Source organism: Diabrotica virgifera, chromosome 3, assembly GCF_917563875.1.
Source record: "Diabrotica virgifera virgifera chromosome 3, PGI_DIABVI_V3a".
Lineage (NCBI taxonomy): Eukaryota > Metazoa > Arthropoda > Insecta > Coleoptera > Chrysomelidae > Diabrotica > Diabrotica virgifera.
Genome location: NC_065445.1, coordinates 4,900,147 through 4,913,263, shown reverse-complemented (window position 1 = coordinate 4,913,263; position 13,117 = coordinate 4,900,147). Strand labels below are relative to the sequence as shown.

Sequence of the window (13,117 nt, the reverse complement as noted above, 5' to 3'; positions counted from 1 at the left end):
AGGATATTACCTCCGAATTCTATCCTACTGCATGGATTTTAATGAAATTTTGGGCCTAGCCTCTACTTATCTCCTAATTCAAAGTCTACCCTATGCCGATGTGTACTTTTATCGTGGGGGTGGTTGCCACCCCTTCTTAGAGGTGGAAAATTTTTGGGTTAAAATTACCACGGAATTCTCTAGAGAACCTAATTCTAAGCAAAAACTGTTCTATAATTTTTTTTTGAAAACTCAATACTTTTTGAGATATTCGTGGTTGAAAATTGGCCATTTTCATTAAAACATAATTAGTCCTGTCGCCAGGGGGGGTACAACGGCCTCCTTAATTCAGATGGACTTACCCAAGTTTTTTTTATATATTTTGACCCGTAGAATACGAATTTTTTGGGTAACAGTTGATCCGGATGTCGATAACATTGTTATAGACAAAGAACTTGAGGAATTACATAACAGCGTTTTCTCGCGAAACAAAACATATTTTTGTATTTTTTGGGTCATTTTAAGCAAAAAATATTCCTACAAGTTTTTTCGTAGAATGCATAGTTTTCGAGATAACCGCGGTTGAACTTTCAAAAAATCGAAAAATTGCAATTTTTGAACCAGAGTAACTTTTGAATTAAACATAAAGTAGCAATTCTACAAGTAGCTACAAGTGCAAGCGAGGCAATTTCTACGTAGCATGCGTTAAAACGCATGTATTAGGCACGGGAAACACTATGTGTTTATAGCTTTGTTCAGCAGTAAAAAAATTAATTTTTAGCAATGCAAATAAACAAAACCGATATAATTTGACTTAAGCTTTCAAATGCGGTAAGCATTTGAAAGCTTAAGTCAAATTATATCGGTTTTGTTTATTTGCATTGCTAAAAATTAATTTTTTTACTGCTGAACAAAGCTATAAACACATAGTGTTTCCCGTGCCTAATACATGCGTTTTAACGCATGCTACGTAGAAATTGCCTCGCTTGCACTTGTAGCTACTCTACCTACTCGTTAGATTTTAAATGAGAAATCATTGAAAACATCACTCACGCACTAGGTGTTTATAGCTTTGTTTACCTATAAAATAATAAATTTTTAGCAATGCAAATAATCAAAACCGATATAATTTGACTTAAACTTTCAAATGCGGTAAGCAGAATTGCTACTTTATTTTTTAATCAAAAGTTATTCGTGTTCAAAAATTGCAATTTTTCGATTTTTTGAAAGTTCAACCGCGGTTATCTCGAAAACTATGCATCCTACGAAAAAACTTGTCAGAGCATTTTTTGCCTAGAATGACCCAAAAAATACAAAAAGATGTTTTGTTTTGCGAGAAATCACTGTTATGTAATTCCTCAAGTTCTTTGTCTATAACAATCTTATCGACATCCGGATCAACTGTTACCCAAAAAATTCGTATTCTACGGGTCAAAATAAATAAAAAAAACTTGGGTAAGTCCATCTGAATTAAGGAGGCCGTTGTACCCCCCCTGGCGACAGGATTAAATACCTTTTCGAACGGTTTTTTGCGAATACCTTAAAAACTATGCATCTAACTAAAAAAACTATATTAAACATTTTTGTAGGTTATAAAACACAAAGAGACACTTGCCTTCATAAATCTTCTAGTTATAAGACAAAAAGAGATATGGCCAAACTGAAATGAAATGCATGCCACATTCCTAGATAAAAAGACCAACGTTGAAAGGCATCAATAGATCCAAAGAATATATAGCTCCTAGAAGAAGCTTTTATATGGAACAGATGGTCACGTTTATAAGCAGGCTTGTTGACGAGGGATGTTGCGGCAGCAGTGCGGGCGGTGGTGAGATCGCGTAAGCTCCGTAGTCGTTGTCAGGTCTATGCACCTCCATGGCACCTACTCAGTTGGAACGCAAAATCCTATTCGTTGATCTTACGAAAGTAAACGATCGAGAGGAAGACCACAGATGAGGTGGGTTGATGATATTAAAAGAGTAGCCGGAACGAATTGGAAATATGTTGCTCAGGATAGAGACCGATGGAAGGAGTTGGGAGAGGCCTATGTCCAAACGTGGACGATAGAAGGCTAAGTAGAAGAAGAAGAACATAATTTTCTACATTTTTTCTAAATAAATTTTTTGGATATTCTGCACCATAACTTGCACATTTTTTTTATTACATAATAATGTTCAGTTGTATTTAAAAATGAGATTTCCAAAATTTCACTCTTAGAAAACTCATTGTAACTTAGAAGTACAAATTTAAACTTTTCTGTGATTTAAAATAGTTCAAACGATCCGTGATGTCACATGTTGAACTATATGGTTATATTTATATTTATGTTTATATTTAGGTATATTATTATTCTTCTTCTTTAGTTTATTGGCCTCCACCAACTTGGGTATTTGGCCAGCTCATCGTCGCGGAATAAGGAAAAAACTATTTATATTCTAATGACATTTATCGTATGTCATTGTAATAATATATACCAGTTTGTTGAGATTGGAGTTTGATACAGTTTTTGAAGGAAAGGAAAGAAGGTTTACTATGGATAATAAAATAAAACACTATAGGTGTTGTTTAGTGCCACTGTGTAAAAGTACCAATTTTCTATATATTTAAAATAGTTCAAACGATCATACGTATTTTATACTGACGTTTATAATATTAAATTTAAAATTATATACAATTTTGTTTACTTTGTTGGTGCAGAATGTAAACATACAACCATATGACGTCACGACGCGTTTTGGTCTAGTTGCAATAATTTGAATTTAGAATCGTCTTTAGGGGCCAAACGGAACACAAAAACAAGTTTTTATCAAGGGGGAAAGGCAGTTTTTGTTTTAATTTGATTCAGAGTTGGACCACCATCTACAGATAGCTATTTCTGCATCTCATGCTTTATTAGTGTAGCTATACAGTCCCAACTCTGAACCAAAAATCAACAAGCCTGCGTTTTAAGGGAAATCACCGCGATACAGTAATTCCACCTTTGAGACGAAAAACAGCGACATCTTTAAATTGTTTAGTAAATCAAGGAAGACCACGAAAAGACCCAGATGCAAAGTTTACTGTAATAAAACAATTAAAATAATTGAAATAAAGCAATAAACAATATTTTAAATCCAAGACTTTTCGTCGAAAGAAACTGCTTTCTGGTTACATCCTGAATCTCCGGCTTTAACAATTTATAAACACGGAGTCGACGAATATAGAAGAAAGCAAAAAGGACAACGGTCACGTATCTACTCCCTTTTTGTCTAGGAAAAAGTTCCGAAAGACAGTTTCGAGTAATTTCCTTTAAAAGGCAGGCTTGTTGATTTTTGGTTGAGTTAGAACTGCATAGCTACACTGATGAATCATGATGCAGAAATAGCTATCTGTAGATGGTGGTCCAATTCTGAACCAAATTAAAACAAAAACTGCTTTTCTCCCTTGTTCTTCTTTACTCAGATTTTTGAGTTCTCGAAACTGTCTTTCGGCACTTTCTCCTAGACGAAAAGGGAGTAGGTACGTGACCGTTGTCCTTTTTGCTTTCTTCTATATTCGTCGACTCCGTGTTTATAAATTGTTCAAGCCGGAGATTCAGGATGTAACCAGAAAGCAGTTTCTTTCGACGAAAAGTCTTGGATTTAAAATATTGTTTATTGTTTTATTTCAATTATTTTAATTGTTTTATTACAGTAAACTTGGCATCTGGGTCTTTTCGTCGTCTTCCTTGTTTAACTTTTTTATCTTCGATACATGTTTTAAATTACGTTCTGTTGTGATTTATAACATTTTTTTCGAATTTAAAATTTTATGCAAGTTCCCTATTGATTTAGCGACCAATATCGCACTAAAAACTCACCCTGTATGCATAAAAAGTATATCTCAAACCAAAGTATATTTCTTCTATAAAAACACTAAAGACTGGGTATCTAAGATGTCTACTAACCCGTTTTTTCTGTAATTAATTAAATAAATCATGCACTACTCTCTTTTTAATGAAGCATTGTATTTTTAAAACGAACATCATTATCTAAAACGCCAGTTTATCCCACAAAACAAAAAGTTATGTGGGTTGACAATTGAATAATTAAATTTTCAGTCATATCGCTTCCGATTTTTTCCTTTAATTATTCGCATGTGAGAAGGCTCCTTGACCGAGTTCTACTTCTGCCACTGCCAGTAAAGCTGGTACGAGTTTTAAGTTGGTTGCTGTTGCTGTTGCTGAAGACATTGATCGATTCTCGCGGTCCCACGCGATGTTTGTTTTAAGCGGTTCATTGCCGGAATGGTGTAAATTCGTAATCGTATTGCTATAGTATTTTCGATTAAATTTTCTTGAAGTTAATAAGAGAACTATTTCAAAGAAAACCTAAACACAGACAATCAAAATCAATAAAACGAGACGACAATTTGTCATACTGAAAGCAGCTTGAAAATCCGAGTTATGAAGACGTGGTTCACATAATAAAGAAACTAAAAAACAAAGCGCCAGAGAGGGCAACGACAGGCAACATTCGGGAGAATTATTAAACCATGGAGGATCCGAACTCTGGGAAAGAAATTACATATTACCTAATAATATTCATATGGACCAAGGATCAAATACCGGTGAAATGGGTGGTTGGTCTAATACAGCAAATATATAAGAAAGGAGATAAGAGGGAATGCCATAATTAAATCTATCTACAGAACATTAAGTAGATTTGTATTCACCAAAGTAATATCAGAAAGATAATTTAAATGAAAAGAACTGGCGGGATAGACGGGCTTGTAGTAGTAGATTCTAATGTAAAAGAAATAAAGTCAAGAAAAATTTTGAAAAAGATGAAAATCTCTATGAAGACCAAATATGAGTTAAAATCAAAGAACGATGAATATATTAGTCATAATATATTATGTAATATTGCAACTGCTACCTCTTTATTAGTTCATGGGCGGGGTCTACCTTTTCATCTATTGTTGCGTTACTCGGTACTCTATATTTAATTCATTCCAATATAATTGTCAAGTTTCTCCTTCTTTGACACACTTTTCAGTTGCAATGGTGTTACTGGCAGTTGTTGACTCGATTTACTTTTAATTTTAAAGGATGACATAACTCATAATGTTATGCAGAAGACCGATTAGCAACATTTAAAGAGCTTAAATGGTGCGAATGAATAATTTCTGCGGTTAGATCCGCTTAATCTTCCGTCACTTAGCCGCAGGTCCTTTAAAAAATAGTTGATCTGGTGATAGCCCACGTGTTGTTTAGTTTTAAATTATCTATAATTATTATTGATTTATATTAGACTTGGATCCCGCGTAAAAAAAGTTGATTAATAGCAATCTGAAAATTTGTTAATAGCTTAACGGTTTCTAGTCGGACAAACTTTGATGTATGGGAACACTGGAACAGGGGAAGTTTTAATTGTGGAACAGGTTAAAAATTTAGAACGTCAGACTACGAAAACGTTCCATGTATTCTGTCGGACAGAACTTCCAATTGATTTGTTACCATTTCATTAAATTCTCATGCAAAAATCAGACTGGTGTTTATCACAAACTGGGCATTTTAATAAGTGGAACACGAAGAACATGTCAAATGACAGGAATCATGTTGGTTAGTAATAGCAGTCAAATTTTTGCATGAGAGTTCAATGAAAGGGTAACAAATCAATTGGATGTTCTGTCCGACAAAATACATGGGACGTTTTCGTAATCTGACGATATTGTATTCTTAGAAAACCAATTAAGTGCTTTAATATGATGATGGTGTTTTGACGGTTTTTTGAACGAACATTCCAAAGAATAAGGCATCTTAATCTAGTACATCATCATAATCATAAAATGTTAGATTATCCACCAAACTTGGTGATTATTAATTGATTAATGAACAAAGGCTGTGTACAAAGTTGAGTGTTCTGCTATGTGTTTTTCAACATATATTCGAAACTGTTATCAAAGAAAACCTTTCAACAAGAACAAAAATTACTATAATGTAGAGTACAAAGAACTATAGATTAATATATAAAACTATAATCTTTTATAGAACTATAGAAGAATTACTATAATGTAGAGTATAAAGAAGAACCTATTAAGGCAGGCAAATCATTTCAAATATTTCATAGCTGGATTAAATATAAAGAACCTGAAGGAAGGAATTTATGTAGGAATTTGTCAAGCTGGTACAAAAAACATGTAAAACGTTACGTTTGGTCATTGATTAATAACCTACACATTTGGGTAGTTTTGATTAATAATTTAGTAGTTTGATTAATAACCTACATTTGGATAGTTTTTAATCAATGATTTGGTATATTTTACTCTATGGACTTTAAATATAAAATGGCTGAATAATAGAAGTGCATATACTGGAGGATTACATGTACGAAATACTCCAGCTTTCTCTACTTGATACTTTTTATAATCTCAGTAGTGTTGCTGAAACGTTTTTGTATTGTGGAGTTTCGAACCTTCTCCATTCAAAAAACTTTTAAAATTCTTCTATAGCACCACCTTTCAAAAGCCTCACCTTCATTTAAAAGCGGCTCTAGCTTACTCTATTCTGGATCTAATTTCACCGTGACTCTATTTTGTATACTAATCATGAATAATTTTAATTTTGTTCACCAGAAATCGCTGACACTTCTTCCGTCAGCACCTTAATCCACGTTTATAAACACTCCTTTTTTATTTCTTTAACACAATTAGCAACACCAAAAAACCGCATTTACATATAATCTTAATGAACGCAATCATCTTACTCTATTTAGAGAAAACAATGATACATTTCTGTTAATAACCAAAAAATATTTCACAATAATTTGGATTAAAAATCAAGGTTTACTGTCGGCTCAAGTTTGTACAATGGGCAATTAAACATATTAAGATATGTATCAGTTTTATCCAATTATGTTTCGTCTTTAGCAGACGTGCGTAGTATCCGGTTTCTTACGAAGGCTGTACGCAACAGTGGGCCAGAAGAAGAAGAAACACTTTTATACGAATTCTATTCATCTAAATCTAGAGAGTAAAAGTGTTTTTTTGGTGTAACCGATGAGATTAATAGTTTTATTAGCCATTAATATTTGTATCGAGAAAGTTATTTTTTGCATATTTGTGTGCCTAAATCTCTAAATAAATTCTATATATACTCTGTTTTTAAACCAGGAGAAGTAAACTCAAAAGACTAGAACTAGAAAAATCGCCAAATATATCTTATTTTTTGGTTGATTATGTCGGCCTTCGACGGTAATCCATAAATATTACATTATACTAATACGTCGCTAAAGAGTTCTAAAAACAACTGTTTTCTATATAAAGGTAGACTAACAATCTAAAAATTAAAAGAACAACACAGAAAACACAAAAAATCGCCGATGTAACTTAATTAACCTATGAAATGACAATAGTGTCAAAATTTCATAAATGTCAATAGTGTCAAAATTTTATAACAGTGGAGTAAAATTGTCTGAGGTTGAACCAATTACAAACAACCATTACGGCGCGGTTTTGAATTACTCCTCCTAGTTTAAAAACAGGGTATAGGAGCATTGATTTCCTATTTAATAAACCAAGACAAAGTACTTATACAGGGTGTTTCATTGGGAAAGTAACATACGTTAACTGCAGAAAGAGGACACTTAGGCGGTCTCAAAAATACCATACTTAATGGGTCTTACTCCATTAATAACAGAGATACTGGGTGTTTTATCTATTTTGCCATTTTCTTATTTGGTTCATAACTTTTTAACCACACCGTATATTTATTTTATATTTGGCACGTAAATATCCTTTAAGGTGTACAATAAATTAATTTACTTACAAATGTAAAACATCCAGGTCCGGATTAAAAAATATTAGAAAAATGTTCCGACCCAAAAACAACACCCTGTACATTAAATTTTTTTAAAATGGATTTTTTAGTTAAAAAGAGGATGAAAAACTAAATTTAGTGGTATACTTTGAATTTTCGGCAAAATGATTTTTCTGGTCAAATTTTGAATTTGAATTCTGAAATTATGTGAATTGCGAGAGCTCTAGCTCTAAGTAGAAAAAAAAATTAAATACAACTTACAACTTGTTAACCGCACTGTATATTTATTTTATATTTAACACGCGAATATTCTTTTAGGTGTCCAATCAATCATTTTATTTACAATTATAAAAAATCCAGGTCTGGATTAAAAAATATTGTAAAAATGTTCCGACCCCAAAAAACACCCTATATATTATTTTTTTTAAATGGATTTTTTAGTTGAAAAGAGGATGAAAAACTAAATTTAGTGGTATACGTTGAATTTTCGGCCAAATCATTTTTCTGGTCAAATTTTGAATTCGAATTCTGAAATTATGTATGTGAATTGCGAGAGCTCTAAGTAGAAAAAAAATTAAATACAACTTACAACTTGTTAACCGCACTGTATATTTATTTTATATTTAACACGCGAATATTCTTTTAGGTGTCCAATCAATTATTTTATTTACAATTATAAAAAATCCAGGTCTGGATTAAAAAATATTGTAAAAATGTTCCGACCCAAAAAAACACCCTGTATATTAAATTTTTTTAAAATGGATTTTGCGTTTGAAAAGAGGATGAAAAACTAAATTTAGTGGTAAACTTTGAATTTTCGGCAAAATGATTTTTCTGATAAAATTTTGAATTTGAATTCTGAAATTATGTCAATTGCGACAGCTCTAAGTAGAAAAAATTAAAATGCGACCTAATTTTAATTAATACCATTAATTAATCTAAATTGGTAAAATGTTAAAACATTTCAGTGTTTTTTATTATCTGTGACAAATAGTTTATGGCGAATATTCATCTTTAAATAATGAATAAATAATAAAAAGTCAATAAAGAATACATCACTTTAATCAACAAAGTATCAAATTATAACAAAACAGAGAAAATGTACAGCATAACTATTCATAACTAAAGTACTTATTCAAAATTACCACCATCAAAAATTATTGTTATGTGTCAAAATGTTAATATTTTACCAATTTAGATTAAATAATGGTATTAATTAAAATTAAATCATATTTTAATTTTTTTTACTTTGAGCTTCGCAATTCACATAATTTCAGAATTCAAATTGAAAATTTTACCAGAAAAATTATTTTGCCGAAAATTCAAAGTATACCATTAAATTTAGTTTTTCAGCCTCTTTTCAAATGCAAAATCCATTTTAAAAAAATTTAATATACAGGGTGTTTTTTTGGGTCGGAACATTTATACAATATTTTTTAATCCGGACCTGGATTTTTTATTTGTAAATAAATTAATTGATTGGACACCTAAAAGAATATTCGCGTGTTAAATATAAAATGAATATACAGTGCGGTTGACAAGTTGTAAGCTGTATTTCAATTATTTTTTTCTACTTAGAGCTCTCGAAATTCACATAAAATTTGACCAGAAAAATCATTTTGCCAAAAATTCAAAGTATACCACTAAATTTAGTTTTTCATCCTCTTTTCAACTGAAAAATCCATTTAAAAAAAAATAATGTACAGGGTGTTGTTTTTGGGTTGGAATATTTTTCCAATTTTTTTAATCCGGACCTGGATTTTTTACAATTGTAAATAATTTAATTTATTGTACACCTTAAACGATATTCGCATGCCAAATATGAAATAAATATACAGTGCGGTTAAAAAGTTATGAACCAATTAAGAAAATGGCAAAATAGATAAAACACTCAGTATCTTTGTTATTAATGGAGTAAGACCCATTAAGTAGGTATTTTTGAGACCGCCTAAGTGTCCTCTTTCTGCAGTTAACGTATGTTACTTTCCCAATGAAACACCCTGTATTATTATTTATAATTGATGAATTCGATCGTTATTTGATGGACATTCATTTTGTCTAAAAATAACACACGGAAAACTTTTTTTGTTTTTAATACTTCCACAAAATTTATTGTAACTTAATGTGACTACAGCTGTTTCGACAGAGTGCCTTTCTCAAGTTATTATTCTACTGTGTCTGCAAATTCTAAGTGTCTAAGTGAATAGGTTGGGGAGTGGAGAGCTGTTTGTCTAAAGCTGGTGTTTCAGAATAATTATATCAGTATTTTTTAATTTATTAATTTCCAGAGATTCTAGTAAAGATAGCTTAAGGCAATTATTTTAATATGAAGAATTTAAAACTGTTCGTTAAAAGAATGATTATGATCTAATCTAGAATTTGAAGTGCGTACGTATAATCCGTTTTTCTTGTTGAAAGCTCTTTTGGGTTCTGCTATCCGTTTGTCAAAGGCTTTGCCAGTTTGACCAATGTAAGTTTTTGGATAGTCATCACTTATCACATGTCAGTTTGTAAACACCACTCTTAGTCCTGTCGCCAGGGGGGTACAACGGCCTCCTTAATTCAGATGGACTTACCCAAGTTTTTTTTATATATTTTGACCCGCAGAATACGAATTTTTTGGGTAACAGTTGATCCGGATGTCGATAACATTGTTATAGACAAAGAACTTGAGGAATTACATAACAGCGATTTCTCGCAAAACAAAACATCTTTTTGTATTTTTTGGGTCATTTTAAGCAAAAAATATTCCTACAAGTTTTTTCGTAGAATGCATAGTTTTCGAGATAACCGCGGTTGAACTTTCAAAAAATCGAAAAATTGTAATTTTTGAACCCGAATAACTTTTGATTAAAAAATAAAGTAGCAATTCTGCTTACCGCATTTGAAAGTTTAAGTCAAATTATATCGGTTTTGATTATTTGCATTGCTAAAAATTTATTATTTTATTGGTAAACAAAGCTATAAATACCTAGTATGTGAGTGATGTCTTCTATGATTTCTCATTTAAAATCGAACGAGTAGGTAGAGTAGCTACAAGTGCAAGCGAGGCAATTTCTACGTAGCATGCGTTAAAACGCATGTATTAGGCACGGGAAACACTATGTGTTTATAGATTAGTTTAACAATAAAAAAATTAATTTTTAGCAACGCAAATAATCAAAACCGATATAATTTGACTTAAACTTTCAAATGCGGTAAGCAGAATTGCTACTTTATTTTTTAATCAAAAGTTATTCGGGTTCAAAAATTGCAATTTTTCGATTTTTTGAAAGTTCAACCGCGGTTATCTCGAAAACTATGCATTCTACGAAAAAACTTGTAGGAATATTTTTTGCTTAAAATGACCCAAAAAATACAAAAATATGTTTTGTTTTGCGAGAAATCGCTGTTATGTAATTCCTCAAGTTCTTTGTCTATAACAATGTTATCGACATCCGGATCAACTGTTACCCAAAAAATTCGTATTCTGCGGGTCAAAATATATAAAAAAAACTTGGGTAAGTCCATCTGAATTAAGGAGGCCGTTGTACCCCCCCTGGCGACAGGACTATCTGTAATTTTGGCTCTTATTGTTCTTAATGTTAAATAATAAATATATTATTTTAAAACAATATAGAAAAATATTAATAACGATACAGGGGCACATTTTTCAAAAAATATACCTGGTGATGAATATTTATCCGAATAAGAATAAACTGTCATCTTTAAGAAAAGACATCAAAATAAAACTACACTCTTAATCTGTTATTAAATATAATGAATTATTGTCTTTATGTATGTCAACCATAACCATTTCGTAGTTTGTCACAGCACACAGCACGACGCAATTCAAGGTAAAAAGAAAGTGAAATAGAATTTTAATATATAAATTAAAACAATCAAAAAAGTCTACCTTGTCCATTGTGTTAAAATATTATTTTAAATATGTCTCCAGAATGCAGAGGAGTATGTAGAGCGTGAAGATGACGGCGTTTGTCACGTATCTTAGCGAAGAACAAGTATTTGGTATAGTTGACAGGTTTTTACACAAAAAATATTAAAAATAAAATAAAAATTTTATTTTTAATTCAGTTGCAATGCGAAGGCAAAACAATCTTACTTTTCAATTAGATTACGGAGCGCAGTCCAGTCCTCTGAATCGCGATTTTCGGCTCTTATTGGAGCCTCATCGGAGAGAACTCCATGGAGAACAAGCCTACGTTCTCTCCGATGAGGCTCCAATAAGAGCCGAAAATCGCGATTCAGAGGACTGGACTGCGCTCCGTATTCTAATTGAAAAGTAAGATTGTTTTGCCTTCGCATTGCAACTGAATTAAAAATAAAATTTTTATTTTATTTTTATATTGGTCTTTACTCCTTCGAGTAACTTGGCCCATTTTCTGTTGGAATTTACCAGCTGAACGGACGGGGTCGTGAATTGTAAGTTTTTGAATTCCCTCTTGTCTTCTTCGCTTCAGCATCCATTTGGCTTGCAAAGGACATCGCACACATCTTATGGAAAATATAATGTCACTCAAATTCAATAAAATTTATACGAATAGATGAGTTTTAAATTAACGGTCAAATCTTATCATTGCGCCAACTCTATATTTTCAATAATAAGAGCAGAAATTGATATAAATAAATCTGAAATCAAATGGGTACGTACATAAGTTAGAGAGAGAAAAAATATTTTAAAATACCCAAATTGTCGGTACTCCATAAATCAGCGGATTAGTTTCACTAATCCGCTTAGACCCAGCGGGGTTTAAGCTCTTGTGAATAGCACCCAGAGCAATAGTAATTGTAACTGACACTTTTACTGACTCAAAAAATGTGATTTCGATAAACTTTAATTGCAATTTGCGCCGTAATTAATCATAATTAAGAGTTGGCGCAATGATAAGATTTGACCGTTAATTTAAAACGAATCTATTCGTATAAATTTTATTGATTTTGAGTGACATTATATTTTCCATAAGATGTGTGCGATGTCCTTTTAGAAGCCTTGGAGGTGTTACCAAGGAAATGGACCAATAAGTTTTCAATTTAAAAATCTTTTAGTAATATTTTAATATTTTTTAAATATTATTAATAATGCTGTTAGGATCGAAAATTTCATCTTTTACAAAAAATATTATTTGAGGAGTTGAAAAGAATTAGAATTTGGAAGTTGTTGCTTTTTCTGGCGACTAACATTTTACCTGCTCTCTATACATCCAATCACAGAATAGTGTACCTATACCTACAGAAACTATGTGGTTGGGAGGAACAGGAATGCGGATAACGAATTTCTTGGGGAAAACCTAGGACAAATAAGAAAATTTAAATATCTTGTCTCCTTACTTACTCCTTAGCATTACAATCCTTCGTGGGTTT

General features: G+C 31.7%; 2 protein-coding genes across 4 annotated transcripts in view; both read left to right on the top strand.

The window, feature by feature from the left end:
• The window catches only part of LOC114326594 (uncharacterized), a 363,687-nt gene that overhangs the window by 17,617 nt on the left and 332,953 nt on the right, over positions 1-13,117 (top strand). The window lies entirely within an intron of this gene.
• LOC114326599 (bicaudal D-related protein homolog) overlaps positions 1-13,117 on the top strand; it is a 198,324-nt gene that overhangs the window by 104,063 nt on the left and 81,144 nt on the right. The window lies entirely within an intron of this gene.